Source organism: Accipiter gentilis, chromosome W (genome assembly GCF_929443795.1).
Source record: "Accipiter gentilis chromosome W, bAccGen1.1, whole genome shotgun sequence".
Classification (NCBI taxonomy): domain Eukaryota; kingdom Metazoa; phylum Chordata; class Aves; order Accipitriformes; family Accipitridae; genus Astur; species Astur gentilis.
This window is the reverse complement of record NC_064918.1, coordinates 6,609,215-6,625,999: the sequence shown is the minus strand read 5'-3', so window position 1 is coordinate 6,625,999 and position 16,785 is coordinate 6,609,215. Positions and strand designations below refer to the sequence as shown.

Here is a 16,785-nt window from a genome sequence, read left to right as displayed (position 1 = left end):
TATGGAGCCTGTGTCCAGCACCCTCAAAGGAGCAAGAGGATCTCTGGGTCTGAGGATATAAGAATCAACACTGTGAGGGCCTCTGGATCTGAGGACATACAAATGGACACTGTAGCTAAGCCAGAGACCCAACCCTCAACTATAACAGTCATTCCTATAGTCAAGAAGAAACAATGGAAGCAGAGGTCCACTTGTTTAGTAAGGGAGGAAGAAACTCCTCCTGAGGGGAGAGCAGGAAGAAGAATCAGAAGAGGCAGCCTGTTCTGCAGCAGAGCAGTCACAAGAACAGGGGAGGGAAGAGACTGAAATCATAAATGAGTCGGAAACCACCCGGTCCCTATCCTTGAGCGAGCTGTGAGATACGTGGAAAGATTATGGCCACCAGCCAGATGAGCAAATTATCACCTGCTTGCTCCAATGCTGGGATATTGGGGCCAACAGTCAGGAATTAGAAGGTAGGGAAGACTGGCAGCTGGGATCCCTAGCAAGGGACTGTGGAATCAACAAAGGGACTGAAAGAGGGGCAACAATCCACACCCTCTGGAAGTGGCTCCTGTCGAGCGTGAAGGCAAGGCATCCCCTCAAGGAAGGTCTTGTAAACTACCGAGGCAAGTGGGCCATGACTGAGGAAGTTATTCAGTATCTGAGGGAATTAGTGGTGGTGGAGGTGACCTACAGCAACCTGAACAATAACCAGGCCTCCAAAGATCCAGATGAAGTCCGGTATTTGCGGTCCACGTGGCGGAAGTTTGTATGGAACACACCGACATACGCCAGCACCCTGGTGATAATGGACTGGACAGACATCGAGGCACCAACTGTGGAAAGACTGGCCTGCCAGCTCTGGTGCTCTGAAGAGAATCTCTCTTCCTCCCTGACCCTACGGGGCAGTGGAGAAACCGTCCCAACAGTTCCAGCAACTTGAAGAGAATATCTCTTTCTCCTTATGTCGCGAATGAGATTTTGTTGCATGGCTTTGGTTTAGCAACAATTTAGGATTTATTAATATTTTTGAGATAGATCACAAGATTAGGTTGTATAATTTTAACAGTACTTAATCATCAGCCAATTTAACAGAGTGATTCGATGGAATTTGTTACAATCAAATTTGTGACTTAGTTAAGGATTCAAAAATGGCAAGGATCACCCGAAACTTACAGCAGGGTTGCACACACAGCTGGAGGTTAAATCAAATCACACACACACACACACACACACACAGAGAGAAAACATTTCTGAACCACACACAGGCAGATAGTTCCGAACCAAACTGCAAATGCACGTGCACAGATACAACAGTTCTGAACCAAATTTTACCCCCCCCACACACACGCAGAGAGGTTAACCTATGATTAAAATTTCCCTTTCGTGAGTTTCATGAATTACTCACTTTTATGTGCCAACATTCATCAACGGACGGTCAGTAAACCTCACGAAATCAGGCCTTTAAGTCCTCACGAAATCGTCAACGAACGATCTTTCAGTCCTTGCGAAATCTACCCTGAGAGGCATCCCAGCTCAGGGGGATATACTGGGTCACACAGCCTGCTGTGGTCCCAGAGAGCTAAAAAGGTCTCACCTTGGATCGCTATTTATAGGGTCTCCAGATGATTGGCTTTGGTCATTATTTTACATTTTGGCCACAATTCGTGCTGAGTCATTCTGATACACCATTCAGGCAGCAGATGGTCCAGGTGTGGCCAGGGGTTGCCTGACGCCCATAAGTCTCTGCACTTGCAACCAACATAACAGCACAATGGGAGTTTTTCCAAAGCATGCATAGCTTATCCTGAAATATCAGGGTGGTCCTGTGTGAGAGACTGAAAGAGTTAATGTCTCAAACATTGTGGTGGGGCAAGTTCTGCATAACTAGGAACTCTGCATAACAACAACCCCAGGGCAGGTGAGAAGTCAGTTAGCAACAGGGCGTGGAGGGCATGCTGGAGGGTGCGCAGCTCCACGCCTGACAGCTAATTAGCATAATGAGTTCGAGTGCCTGCCTGAAGGAGGGGCAAGGAGATTATAAAAGGGCACGAATTGAAGCCCCATGCACGTGCGCCCTCCAGAACTGGACCTCTAGACTGGCTGGACCAATGCTGGAAATCTTTCTCTTTTCTCTTCTCTCTCTCTCTTTTTTTTTCTATAACCCCTATACCTCATCCCTTTAGACATAAACCGTTGACCAAGTCTGGGACTAGGAGTGGATCTAGCCACCCCTAGGCTCCTCTCTGAGAAGGAGTCTAGAAAGCAAGGGGGTCCACTCCGAACCTCGTGACTCAGTGGGACGTCTCTCCTTATTGTCTTCCCTGAACTGATCCCCAAATAAGCAAGGCTTGTAGTATATGTTTGGTGATGTATGGTTAGCACGTGTTACACAGTTTACTGATGTAGTTTCATGCCAATTCTTGTTGTGAGCAAATAGAAGTTGAGTTCTGCGAGTTAAAGGATCCCTGGTATCGTTTCACCTTATTCTTGACCTGGGAATCAACGAACCTGAGTCGTCATCCTGAGAAATTGGGACCTGACATCCTGATGTACCATTCAGGCAGCAGATGGTCCAGGTGTGGCCAGGGGGGTGCCTGACACCCAGAAGTCGCTGCACTTGTAATCAAGATAACAGCACAACGGGAGGTTTTCCCAAAGCATGCATGGCTTATCCTGAGATCTCAGAGTGGCCTGGGGGGCTGCACCACCACACCTTACCCCTATAGTCTGGTGTCTCAGCTATCAGGAGTGCTGTATGAAATCAGCCTTTCTCTGCTCAAGGGAAAGGGAACTGTGGGTGCATGCCATGTGCCACCCTGTGGTTCTAGCTCTGCAACCACAGGGAAGACGTGAGGAAGTGGGGCGTTGCACCTACCCCAAACCTAGAAGACCACATACATGAACTGCAAGGAAAAACAGCAGTCAAAAAAGCTCCATCCAGAGAAGACTATTGGTCTGGTTGCTGTTGAGCAGTTCCCCAGACACAGTAGAAGGGCTGGTCCTCCTGCTGATCCTGATGAAAGGACTTCTGGTTTGCAATTACAGGAGCTGGGTAATGAATGCTCCAACCAAGAAGAGAGGGGTCCTTCCTCTGGCCAGGCAGAGGAAAGGGACAACCAGGTTTATTGCACTGTGTGGATTCGATGGCCTGGCACATCAGACCCATGGGAGTATAAGGCTTTGGTGGGCACGGGTGCATAGTGTACTGTAATGCCATTAAGGTCCAAGGGGGTGGAACCTATCTGGATTTCTGGAGTGACAAGGGGATCCCAACAGTTGTCTGTGTTCAAGGCCGAGATGAGCCTTACAGCAGACAAGTGGCAGAAGCATCCTATTGTGATACCTGGAGGCTCCATGTATCCTTGGCATAGACTGTTTCAGGAGAGGGTACTTCAAGGATCTAAAAGGGTACTGGTGTGCCTTTGGTGTAGCTGCCGTGGATGCAGAAAAAATGAAACAGTTGTCTACCTTGCACGGCCTCTTGTAGGATCCTTCTGTTGCAGTGTTGCTGTGCATTGAAGGACAGCAGGTGCCAACTTCTACCATGACATTGAACCAGTGGCACTATCACACCAACCAAGACTCCCTGCTTCCCCTCCATGAGCTGATTCATCAATTGGAGAGCCAAGGAGTGATCAGAAGACTCAATCACCCTTGAATAGTTCTATATGGCCAGTGCAAAAGTCTAATGGGGAGTGGAGACTAACAGTGGACTATCGTGGCCTGAATGAAGTCACGCCACTGCTGAGTGCTGCTGTACTAGACATGGAGGAACTCCAGTATGAACTGGAGTCGAATTGACTGGTACAGATAAGTCCATGCTAGAGCAGGTACACCCCTGTGAAGGGACTGTGGCCTGTAGATAAGTCCATACCAGAGCAGGTATATCCCCAAAGGGACTGCAACCCATGGAGGATCCATGCTGGAGTAGGGGCAAGGGATGGAGTTCATTGCAATGTTAAACTCTATAGCCTGGTCCAAAAGGACCAGGGGTGGAGATTGTAATGGATATATGTTTAAACTGTTGTAACCCATGATTTGAGTTGTATGCTATAAGAAGTACTATAACAGGAACCACCCGAACTAACAGTGGATGAGCTTTGCAAGAAGCCGGGCAAGTGCAGTAGTGACCCAACCTGAGCTGGCTTTGGTGCCCAATAACTCCACGCAACACACCACCTCTCCTGTCCTGAGTGACCACCATAACAGATGGAGCCCAAGTCACAGACTAAATGAACTCAATGGACATTTTATAGACGCTTCATACGGGGGCCCATAGACTAAGGGAAGGATATATGTGTATATATCAAAGGATGGGAATGGGGTTGGTGGTTGATGAGGATGTACTGGATAGTGTAGAACCCGAGCATGAGGTAAATGGTATTAAATAACAGGTGGAGATTGTACTGGGTTTGGATGGGATGGAGTTAATTTTCTTCATAGCAGCCTCAGTGGTGCTGTGTTTTAGATTTGTGACTAAAACAATGTTGATAACACACCCATGTTTTGGCTGAACAGTGTTTGCACAGTATTTCATGGTTGTTTTTTCTCTCCCCATTCTGTACCCCTCCCAGCAAGTAGGCTGGAGGTGAGCAAGAAGTTGGGAGGGATCACAGCTGGGACAGCTGACCCCAACTGACCAAAGGGATATTCCATACCATATGATGTCATGTTCAGCAATAAAACCGTGGGGAAAGAAGGAGGAAGGGGGGACATTTGGAGTGATGGCGTTTGTCTTCCGAAGTAACCATTATGCGTGATGGAGCCCTGCTTTCCTGGAGATGGCTCTACACCTGCCTGCCAATGAGTAGTGAATGAATTCCTTGTTTTGCTTTGCTTGCATGCGCAGCTTTTGCTTTACCTATTATACTGTCTTTATGTCGGCCCATGAGTTTTTCTAGCTTTTGCCCTTCTGATTGTCTCCCCTGTCCTGCTGAGGGGAAGTGAGCAAGTGACTGGGTGGTGGCTTAGCTGCTGGCTGGGGTCAATCTACCACAGAATGGCACAGTAGCACAGAAGTTTCTTTTGTGTCAGTGATAGCAAGGTTAGCGTTAAAAGCTTCATTCTTTTAAATATATGGTGCATCTCTTAACATTTTCTGAAATACAGCAGAGTGCTCCAATTTTTTGATAGGAGAGGACTATTGCTTAACTACTTCTAAACAACTAACCTGTATTTATGGATACACAAATTGTTATTCATTCAGATAAAAAATGGAAAAAAAAAACCAAGAAAAAAAGCTACCAAGCCATATTTTTTTCATTTTTGAAAAGGAAACACTACCTAAGAAATAGGAAAAAAAATATTATAAAACATTTAATGCACATATGAATAATCAGAATTTTATCTGCACAAATAGAATAGTATATTAGTCGAGGACTTTCTTTACCATTTGTAAATGGACTGTCATAGGAGATTTTAAATTAATTTAAGGCTTATGTCTGAATTATAAACCTAGCATTGATAATAGTACTGCATTAAGCAGGAGGTTGGACTAGATCCTTTCTGACCAGCTTTTTTTATTCATTGAAGTGTTGTGGTTTAACCCCAGCCAGCAACTAAGCACCACGCAGCCACTCACTCACTTCCCCCCCACCCAGTGGGATGGGGGAGAGAATCAGAAAGAAAAGTAAAACTCGAGGGTTGAGATAAGAACAGTTTAATAGGACAGAAAGGAAGAAAATAATAATGATAATAATAACAATAATAAAATGACAATAATAATAAAAGGATCAGGATATACAAAACAAGTGATGCATAATGCAATTGCTCACCACTTGCCAACCGATGCCCAGTTAGTTCCCGAGCAGCGATCCCTCCCAGGCCAACTCCCCCCAGTTTATATACTAGACATGACATCACATGGTATGGAATACCCCTTTGGCCAGTTTGGGTCAGCTGCCCTGGCTGTGTCCCCTCCCAACTTCTTGTTCCCCTCCAGCCTTCTTGCTGGCTGGGCATGAGAAGCTGAAAAATCCTTGACTTAGTCTAAACACTACTTAGGAACAACTGAAACCATCAGTGTGTTATCAGCATTTTTCTCATACTGAACCCAAGACATAGCACTATACCAGCTACTAGAAAGGAAATTAACTCTATCCCAGCTGAAACCAGGACAATATCCACCCCTTATTCTATACCAATTACTTCTTGCTCAGGTCCCATACTTTCCAGTGCATCCTAATTAATCACCATCACCTTTTCTGTCCTTTGAGAGATAGAGAGATATATATGCACACAGATATTCCCTTGGTCTATGGGCCATCCCTATAAAATGTCCGTTGAGTTCATTTAGTCCATGAATTTGGGCTCCATCTGTCATAACAGTCTTTCTGGGCAGGAGGGATGGCACGAAGTCCTCTCAGTCAGCAGAGTAGGATCGGGCTTTAGTGCGGTGTGGCGAGCGGGTGACGTTGGGTGCAGCAGGAGGATGGTGCGTAGTGTTGGATTATTGCATGCTGAAGGCAGTTCTGGTCCCATCACTACTGCACTTTGCTCAGTTTTATCAAAGTTCATTCTTGCTTGATCTAAGTGATTCTTACTGTAATAATACACTGTGTGGATTCGATGGCCTGGCACATCAGACTGTGGCAGGTATACGTGCCCCAACAGGAAACGAAACTTCTCCGGGCAGGGAGGAGAGGAAGAAAAACCCCAAACCCTAGAGGCTGCAGGTTGAAAATTGAACTGACCAATATCAAATGCGACACGTACACAGACGTGTCGACCTTTTGGCCAATGGGGATTAAAATGACCACAGATCAGATTCGACAAGGGTATAAATGGGGTCCCGCCAGAGGACATTTTGAGTCAGTCCTCCTCGGAGCAGTGGGTCTGCAGTCGGGGACTCTCCCCTTGGGTCAGGACGCTGCCCTAGGTAACGCCTCGAGGTTGAGAGCCCTCATTTTTAGGTGAGTGATATGTGCATTTTGAGTCATCATTTTTAAATTTTAAGAATTCTTAACTCGGCTGTGTAGTACTCGTTCCCCTTACATCGTTGATCCTGCGGTTCACTAATGTTATCAGAGTTCTAACTAACTTTTTTTACTGAAGAATAAATCTGATTTTTAACATCTGTTGGATTTGATTGTGTGAGCCTCCATAACACAGACACATGGGAGTATAAGGGTTTGGTGCACATGGGCGCACAGTGTACCGTAATGCCATTAGGGTCCAAGGGGGTGGAACCCATCTGGATTTCTGGAGTGACAATGGGATCCCAACAGTTGTCTGCGTTGGAGGCCAAGGTGAGCCTTACATCAGACAAGTGGCAGAAGCATCCTATTGTGACACCTGGAGGCTCCATGTATCCTTGGCATAGACTATTTCAGGAGAGTGTACATCAAGAACCAAGAAGAGTACTGGTGGGCCTTTCATGTAGCAGCCATGGATACAGAGAAGATCAAACAGCTGTCTACCTTGCCCAGACGCATGGAAGATCCCTCCTTTGTGGTGTTGCTGTGCATTGAAGAACAGCAGGTGCCAATTGCTACCATGACCATGCACTTGCAGCATTATTGCACCAACTGAGACTCTCTGGTTCCCATCCATGAGCTGATTTGGTGATTGGAGAGCCAAGGAGTGATCAGCAAGAGTCACTCACCCTTTAACAGTCCCATATGGCCTGTGCAAAAGTCTGGCAGAGGGTGGAGGTTAACAGTAAATGATCATGGCCTGAATGAAGTCATGCCACTGCTGAGTGCTGCCGTACTGGACATGCTAGAACTCCAGTATGAACTGGAGTCAAAGGCAGCCAAGTGGTATGCCACAACTGATATTGCCAATGCATTCTTCTTGATCCCTTTGGCAGCAGAGTACAGGCCACAGTTTGCTTTCATGTGGAGGGGTGGCCAACTGTATAGGGTCTGGCTGGGATGGAGTTAACTTTCCCCATAGCAGCCCTCATACTGGTGTGCTTTGTATTTGTAGCTAGAACCATGATGATAACACACCAACGTTTTGGCTACTGCTGAGCAGTGCTTACACAGCATCAAGGCTGTCTCTCCAACTCCCCACCCCCACCCCCTGCAAAGGCCAGTAGGCTGGGAGAGGGCAAGAGGTTGGTAGGGGACATAGCGAGGACAGCTGACCCAAACTGTCAAAAGGGATATTCCATACCATATGACGTCGTGCTTAGCAATAAAAGCTAAGAAAAAGGAGGAGACAGGGCATTCGTTATTAAGGCGTTTATCTTCCAAAGCAACCGCTACACGTACTGAGGCCCTACTACTTCCCAGGAAGTGGCTGGACATCACCTGCTGATGGAAAGAAGAGAATAAATCTTTTTGCTTTGCTATGCTTCCGCATGCGTCCTTTGCTTTTCTTTATTTAAACTGCCTTTATCTCGACACATGAGTTTTTAATTGCTTTGGGTTTGTATGGTGGGGTTTTGGTAGCGGGGGAGGGGCTGCAGGAGTGGCTCCTGTGAGACGCTTTGCTCTCCTGTGAGAAGGTTGTTTTATAAGCACCTGCATTCTATTAATCATATCTAAAACAATTTCTAATCATTAATTATATGTCTAGTATGAATAGTCTTAAAACAATAAGGCTTAAGGCCTAGTTCCTTTTACAATTCCCTCCTTTTGTTTTTCATCGTACTCCTGCAATCCTATTGATAACTCCACATTTCCTTTTTTATCTTCTGTATTATCCGAGAGCTACAACTTACACAGCATTGAAACAAAACAATCACACATACTATCATGATTATAACAACAAGTACTATTACAATTAACTTTTTCACCCAAGTAGTCAAATTTGGAAACCAAGATGTTAACCAAGAAAATGTGTCAGAAAATCCCTAAGATGTGTCATCTCTTTGAATTTCTTGCATTGTGGCACTAACCTCCCAAATTTTCTGGACATCTTTCATTAATTCTCCTGATCGATCAGTACACATACAGTAGCTGGTATTTAAGACAGTACAAACTCCACCTTGTGAAGCCATAATCATGTCTAAGGCCATTCGGTTTTGGATAGTTACTTTTGAAAGTTCAGTTACCTCTCTCTGGTGAATGGAAAGTCCATGAGCAGTTGAATTTGTTAATTTTTCAATTTCTCCAGAGACATTTAAGACTGCTTTCTCCAATTCACTTACTCCCAGAGCTGGAATCAGCCATCTAACAAATTAATGAAATCCTGTTGGTCTTTCAGTCAAGGGATTTAGAGTTCTTCAAATTCGAGTTAAAAAGGTTCTATGCCATGTTGCGCTTGAGACAGTTTTTTGGTGAATTTCCAAATCTGTAGACATTACTCCTAGGGTACAAATACCTCCCCAATCTGGAAGCAAAGCTTTGTAAGCTTTGTTCCTGCATAACCAAAAAATACCTAAGTCCTCAGGTGCTCGCCAACTTAAACGCAATCCTGAGTTAATAGAAGTCATGTTTTGGCATTGAGTCCAATTTCCTACAAATGAGTGATTTTTGCATAAATGTTGGTTATCAACACTTGGGGGATAACATCTTTGTACACAATGGACTTGTGAATAGTCTCCTGAGTTTGATACTTTAATTTCCCAAATTTGTTCTTCATAAGATTCGGAAAAAGTAGTATTAAACCAGTATTTTTTCCAATTTGCACTTCTAGGAATCGAGATTCCTACTAATTGAAATCCTTGATTCACTGTTTTTGGTAGAGCAACATAAATCCAACATTCACTTAAATTTAGATTAGCAGTAAAAGATTTCATCAGTGACACATGCATATTATTGGTCCAGGCATTTTCTACTTGGTGAACATCCCTAGGTTTCCATACAAATTGTTTTGACACATTCAGGGATGGCATGTTATGATACAAATGAGGATAATCCATGTGATGGTGCCAGAAATTCCACTCAAGATTAAGTCCCCATTTGATTATTATAATCCTGAATTTAAAAGTAAAACGATTGCTTGACAAATAGAATCGATGACAACACCAGTTTCCCTTACCATAAATTCTCCACATTTGATGGTCAAAGCACCATGTCCCAATTCCCCATGTTGGTTCTTGAAGGTGAATATGGTATACAGGATAAGTTCTTGGAATGCCATATCCCCACCACCGTTTAGGAAAGCCATGACTGTTGGGCCAAGTATCCCACGAATTGTGAAGTCTACTTCTAACATTGGCACAGAATTTGAGAGAATTAAGCAGCGGATAAATAGGGTCTCTCTGTCTGGTCTTCGGATAACTAGCCGAAAAAATGACCTGTCCAGGTTTTCCCTGTAAGCCTGTAATTTGGCCCGAAACTTGAGAAGAACAATCACTATATGTAATAACAGTTCTATTGGTACGGGCATCTCGATAGCGCAATGCAAATTTTGTCCACAGGGTGTCACTCCAGGATAAAATACAAACAAGTACAAAAAGGAATAATACTTTACACTTGTCCATTATGCTTCAGATTCTTTGCGGGCATGTGAATGATGGATCCAATTTTCTTTCCCCGATACCTTAATGGCATAAAAAGAAGTTAGTAAGAGAGTATAAGGTCCTTTCCATTTTGGTTCAAATCTGTTCTTTCTTTTGAAGTTCTTTATATAAACTTTATCCCCTGGTTGTATAGCGTGAACTTGGATTTCAGGGCTTAGTCCCTGATACCAATAGGCATGGTTACGCATTTGGAAAAAAAAGAGTTTTGCAGATACAAGAGGTATTGTGTTACCTGTTCATCTCCATCAAAGAGGCTAGTCTTTGCTGGCACATACGTACCTGGAACAGCAAGTATTCTCCCAAAAAGGATCTCAGCCAGAGAAACTCCAATTGGTTGCCTCAGAGTATTCCTAATATCCCACAAAACGAAATTTAGAGCCTCAGGCCATTTCAAACCAGTCTGTTTACAAACTTTTACTAACTTGTCCTTTAATATTCTATATTCTTTAATATTCGTTCTACCTGTCCGGATGATTTAGGGTGATGTGGAGTATGAAGTTTATTAAAAATCCCCAAAGAATTATAAACCTGTATCAGGATAGCAGCTGTAAAATGACTCCCTCGATCCGAATCAATTACTTCAGGAACCCCATACCTTGGAATGATCTCTTTCAATAAGGCTTTTACTACTGCCTTTGAGTCATTTTTCCTGGTCAGAAAAGCTTCCACCCATCCTGATAGCTGATCAACAATCACTAACATGTAAGAGTACCCCATTGTTTTTGGCATATCTGCATAATCAATTTGGAGTTTTTGAAAAGGAAAGGTGGCTTGTGGTCTTTTCCCACCGGGAGGTTTAATTCACACTGAAGCGTATTGTCTGCAAAGCTTACATCCTTCACAAATTCTTTTTGCTGCTGCATAAATTCCCAGGGCTGCCCAGAGTCTCTGAATTTGGAGCGCTAGGCTCTCCGGTCCCCCATGGGTCCTCTCATGATGCCACCACGTTATCGGCAATAAATACCTTTTTGGAAGGAGAGGTTTGTTATTCAGAATCTACTGCCCTTCTCGCCGCTGGGCTCCCAACCGAGTCCATTGTTGGTTTTCTTCCTCCAGGAGGTCTTCATACAACTTATTCACGTCTGGGAGCTCAAATGTTATTTCATGTTGTAACAGAGGCATAACGGACACAACTTGTTGTGCTGCTGCTCTAGCGGCTTGGTCGGCTAGAGAATTCCCTTTTGCGATCATGTCTTGTCTCTGAGTGTGTGCCTTTATATAGATCACAGATATTTCAGAGGGCAATTGGATTGCTTCTAAAAGGTCTTTGATCTGTTGTCCGTGAGCAACAGTTTTTCCCACCAAAGTCAGAAAACCCCTTTCCTTCCATAAAGTGAGATGTCAGGCTTTCCCCCTGCAGCCCATGGAGGTGAACAATGGAGCAGATGCCCACTTGCAGCCTGTGGAGGACCACACGCCGGAGCAGGTGGATGTCCCCAAAGATGGCTGTGACTCCACGGGAAAGCCTGCACTGGAGCAGTCTGTGACTTAAGATCCGCAGCCCATGGGAAGGACTCACTTTGGAGAAGTTTGTGAAGGACTGTCTGCCATGGGAGGGACCCCACGGTGGAGCAGGGGACAAGTGAGAAGTCCTCCCCCTCAGGAGGAAGGAGTGGCAGAGACAATGTGTGGCGAACTGACTGCAACTCCCATTCCCCTGTCCCTCTCTGCTGCTGTGGGGGAGGAGGTAGAGAAGACTGGGAGTGGAGTTGAGCCGGGAAGGAAGGTCGGGTGGGTGGAAGGTGTTCTAAGATTTGGGTTTTACTTCTCATTATCCTTGTTTTGATTTGATTGGTAGTAAATAAAATTAATTTTGGTGATTTTTTTCCTACGTTGAGCCTATCTTTTGCCCATGACCATAAGTGGTGAGTGATCCCTCCCTGTCCTTGTCTCGACCCACGAGCTTTTCTTTATATTTTCTCCTCCTCATCCCACCAGGGCCGGGAGGGAAGGAGTGAGATAGTGGCTTTGTGGTGCTTTTTGCCAGCTGATCTTAAACCACAACAGTAATCTTATTTTCTCCCCCTGTCCCCATGAGGAGGTGGACTGAGAGAGCAGCTTTTTGAGCACCTGGCGGCCACCCAGGATCAACCCACCACACCAATACACCTTGAACCAACTGCCCTAGGGATGTGTCATGGTTTAACCCTGGTAGGCAGCTAAGCACTGTGCAGCTGCTCATTTACTTCCCCCAAGCAGGATGGGAGAGAGAATTGGAAGGGTAAAAGTGTGAAAATTGTGGGTTGAGATAAAGACAGTTTTATAGGTAAAGTAAAAGCTGCGTGTGCAAGCAAAGTGAAATAAGGAATTCATTCACCACTACCCATCAGCAGGCTGAGCTTTAGTCATATCCAGGAAAGCAGGGCTTCATCACGTGTGATGGTTACTTGGGAAAACGAACACCATCATTCCAAATGTCGCCCCTTCATCCTTCTTCCCTGTAGTTCTTACTGCTGAGCATGACATCATATGGTATGGAATCAAGCAAAGGAGGAAGGAGACCAACATGGCTCAGTAAGGACCTCCTGGTCAAACTGAAACACAAGAGGGAAATTGCATAGCCAGTAGAAGCAGGGACACACATCCTGGGAAGAATACAGGGATACTGCCCAGATGTGTAGGAATGGGATCAGGAAAGCTAAGGCAGAGATGGAGCTGAATTTGGCAAGGGATGCGAAGAATAATTAGAAGGGCTTCTACACATACGTTGGCCAAAAAAGGAAGATTAAGGAAATTGTACAAACACCCCCCCCAATAAATGAGACAAGAAAACTAGTGACAATCGCCATTTTTTTTTGCCTCAGTATTCACTCGCAATCTCTCTTCCCACATCGCTCAAGTCCCTGAACCTCAAGGCAGGGACTGGGGGAATAAAGTCCTTCCCATCATAGGAGAAGATCAGGTTCAAGACCACCTGAGGAACCTGAACATACAGAAGACCATAGGACCAGATAATATGGATCCCAGGGTCCTGAGGCAACTGGCTGATGTAGTTGCCAAGCCACACTCCATCATATTTGAAAAGTCATGGCAGTCAGGCAAAATCCCCAGTGACTGGAAAAAAAGGAAACATCTGTCGTGGTTTAACCGCAGCCAGCAACTAAGCACCATGCAGCTGCTCACTCATTCCCCCCCCACTCAGTGGGATGGGGGAGAGAATCAGAAAAAAAGTAAAACTCGTGGGCTGAGATAAGAACAGTTTAATAGAACAGAAAGGAAGAAAATAATAATGATAATAATAATAAAATGACAATAATAATAATAATAATAAAAGGATTGGAATATACAAAACAAGTGATGCACAATGCAATTGCTCACCACTCACCGACTGACGCCCAGTTAGTCTCTGAGCTGTGATTTCCCCCAACCCCACTCCCCCCAGTTTATATACTAGACATGACGTCACATGGTATGGAATACCCCATTGGCCAGTTTGGGTCAGTTGTCCTGGCTGTGTCCCCTCCCAACTTCTTGTGCCCCTCCAGCCTTCTTGCTGGCTGGGCATCACAAGCTCAAAAATCCTTAACTTAGTATAAACATTACTTAGCAACAACTGAAAACATCAGTGTGTTATCAACTTTCTTCTCATACTGAACCCAAAACAGCACTATACCAGCTACTAGGAAGACAATTCTATCCCAACTGAAACCAGGACAACTATGTAATCAAATACAGCTAAGAGTAAAACCAATTCATTTAACGTGCATGCATACATACTCCTGAATGTGTGTGTGTATCAGAAAAGGAAAATATGAAGTTGAAAGAACATTCTATTCAGTTATTCTTATTCATTTTATGGAATTAAAATGCTTAGGGTTTGGTTATTTCAGAAAGGGAACAAGGAGAAAGGCAATTTTTTCACAATACTATGTATTTAATTCAGCAGAAACTCCAGTAAAACACTAGTGATTGAATTGAAAGATATCTGGTGTTGCTAAAGTGTATTGATTTTGCACTGTTAGCTTCCTTTAAAAGTCAATCATTTCAAGTAGAGCAATGTCTAAGTAGTTTCATTTCATACTGCATCTAAAAATTAATGTTAATAAATGCATACATCTTAAACCTAGACAGATGTATTGTGATTACCAAATCTGACCTCTTCCATATCTGCTGGAAAAGTAGCACGGCGAGCTATAGTCAATCCAGGAGTCTCCTGGAATGCATTGAGGATAACTTCTTAAGCCAGGTAATAGACAGCCCTACCAGAGGGCATGCAATACTGGACCTGTTGGTCACCAATGCAAGCGAGCCAATCAGAGACATCAAGATTGGAGGCAGCCTGGGCTGCAGTGATCATGCACTGGTGGAGTTCACGGTCCTGAGGGATATGGGACAGGCAAAGAGTAAAATCAGGACCCTGAATTTTAGAAAAGCAAACTTCCAACTGTTCAAGGACTCAGCCAATAGGACCCCCTGGGAAACTGCCCTCAGGGACAAGGGAGCAGAACAGATCTGGCAGATCTTTAAGGATGCTTTCCATAGAGTGCAAGAGCTTTTGATCCCCAGGTGTAAGAAATCAGGAAAGGAAGGCAAGAGACTGGCATGGATGAGTTGAGACCTGCTGGTCATACTAAAAGGCAAGAAGGAAATGCACAGGCAGGGGAAGCAGGGACAGGTATCCTGAGAAGAGTATATGGACACTGCCTGGTTGTGTAGGGATAGGTCCAGGAAAGCCAAGGCACGGCTGGAGCTGAACTTGGCAAGGGACGCAAAATATAATGATAATAATAATAATAAAAAATAATAAGGGCTTCTACAGGTATGTCAGCCAGAAAAGGAAGGTCAAAGAAAGTGTACCGCTCCCAATGAACACGACTGGCAAACTGGTAACAACAGACGAGGAGAAGGCTGAGGTACTCAACAACTTTTTTGCCTCAGTCTTCACTGGCAACCTCTCTTCCCACACCTCTTGAGTGGATGGACCTCAAGACAGGGACTGGGGGAGCAAAGTCCCTCCCACTGTAAGAGAAGATCAGGTTTGAGACCACCTGAGGAACCTGAACATACATAAGTCTATGGGATGTGATGAGATGCATCCCAGAGTCCTGATGGAATTGGCTGATGTAGTTGCCAAGCCACTCTCTATGATATCTGAAAAGTCATGGCAGTCAGGTGAAGTCCCCAGAGACTGGAAAAAGGGAAACATTGCACCCAATTTTAAAAAGAGTAGAAAGGAGGACCCTAGGAACTACTGACCTGTCAGCCTCACCTCCGTGCATGGTAATTTCATGGAACAGATCCACCTAGAAGCTATGCTAAGGCACATGGAGGACAGGGAGGTGATTCGAGACAGCCAGCATGGCTTCACCAAGGGCAAGTCTTGCCTGACCAACCTAGTGCCCTTCTATGATGGAGTGACTACATCAGTGGACAAGGGAAGAGCTACAGATGTCATCTATCTGGACTTCTGTAAGGCCTTTGACACGGTCTCCCACAACATCCTTCTCTCTAAATGGGAGAGATATGAATTTGATGGACGGACTGTTCGGTGAATAAGGAATTGGTTGGATGGTTGCATCCAGAGAGTAGTGGTCAACGGCTCAATGTCCAGATGGAGATCAGTGGCAAGTGGTGTCTCTCAGGGTTCCATATTGGGACCACTACTGTTGAATATCTTCATCAATGACATAGTGGGATTGAGTGAACCCTCAGCAAGTTTGCAGAGGACACCAAGCTGAGTGGTGTGGTTGACACACCTGAAGGATGGGATGCCATTTAGAGGGACCTGGAAAAGCTCAAGAAGTGGGCCCATGTAACCTCATGAGGTTCAACAAGGCCAAGGGCAAGGTCCTGCACCTGGGTCAGGGCAATCCCCAATATCAATACAGGCTGGGGGATGAAGGGATTGAGAGCAGCCCTGCAGAGAAGGACTTGGGGGTACTGGTGGATGAAAAGCTGGACATGAGCTGGCAATGTGCACTCGCAGCCCAGAAAGCCAATTGTATCTTGGGCTGCATCAAAAGAAGTGTGGCCAGCAGGTCAAGGGAGGTGATTCTGCCCATCTACTCTGCGCTGGCGAGACTCCATCTGGAGTACTGCATCTAGCTCTGGAGTCCTCAGTACAGGAAAGACATGGACCTGTTGGAGCAGTTCCAGAGGAGGGCCACAGAAACGTTCAGAGGGCTGGAACATGTCTCCTATGAGAAAAAGCTAAGAGAGTTCGGGTTGTTCAGCCTGGAGAAGAGAAGGCTTCAGGGAGATCTTATTGTGGCCTTTCAATCCCTAAAGGGGACTTATAAGAAAGATGGGGACAGACTTTTTAGTAGGGCCTGTAGTGATAGGACAAGGGGTAATGGTTTTAAACTGAAAGAGGGTAGATTTGCACTAGATATAAGGAAGAAATTTTTTACGATGAGGGTAGTGAAACACTGGGACAGGTTGTCAAA

General features: G+C 44.9%; 1 protein-coding gene across 1 annotated transcript in view; it reads left to right on the top strand.

Moving 5' to 3' along the window:
* The window catches only part of LOC126035348 (uncharacterized), a 247,848-nt gene that overhangs the window by 37,308 nt on the left and 193,755 nt on the right, over positions 1-16,785 (top strand). The window lies entirely within an intron of this gene.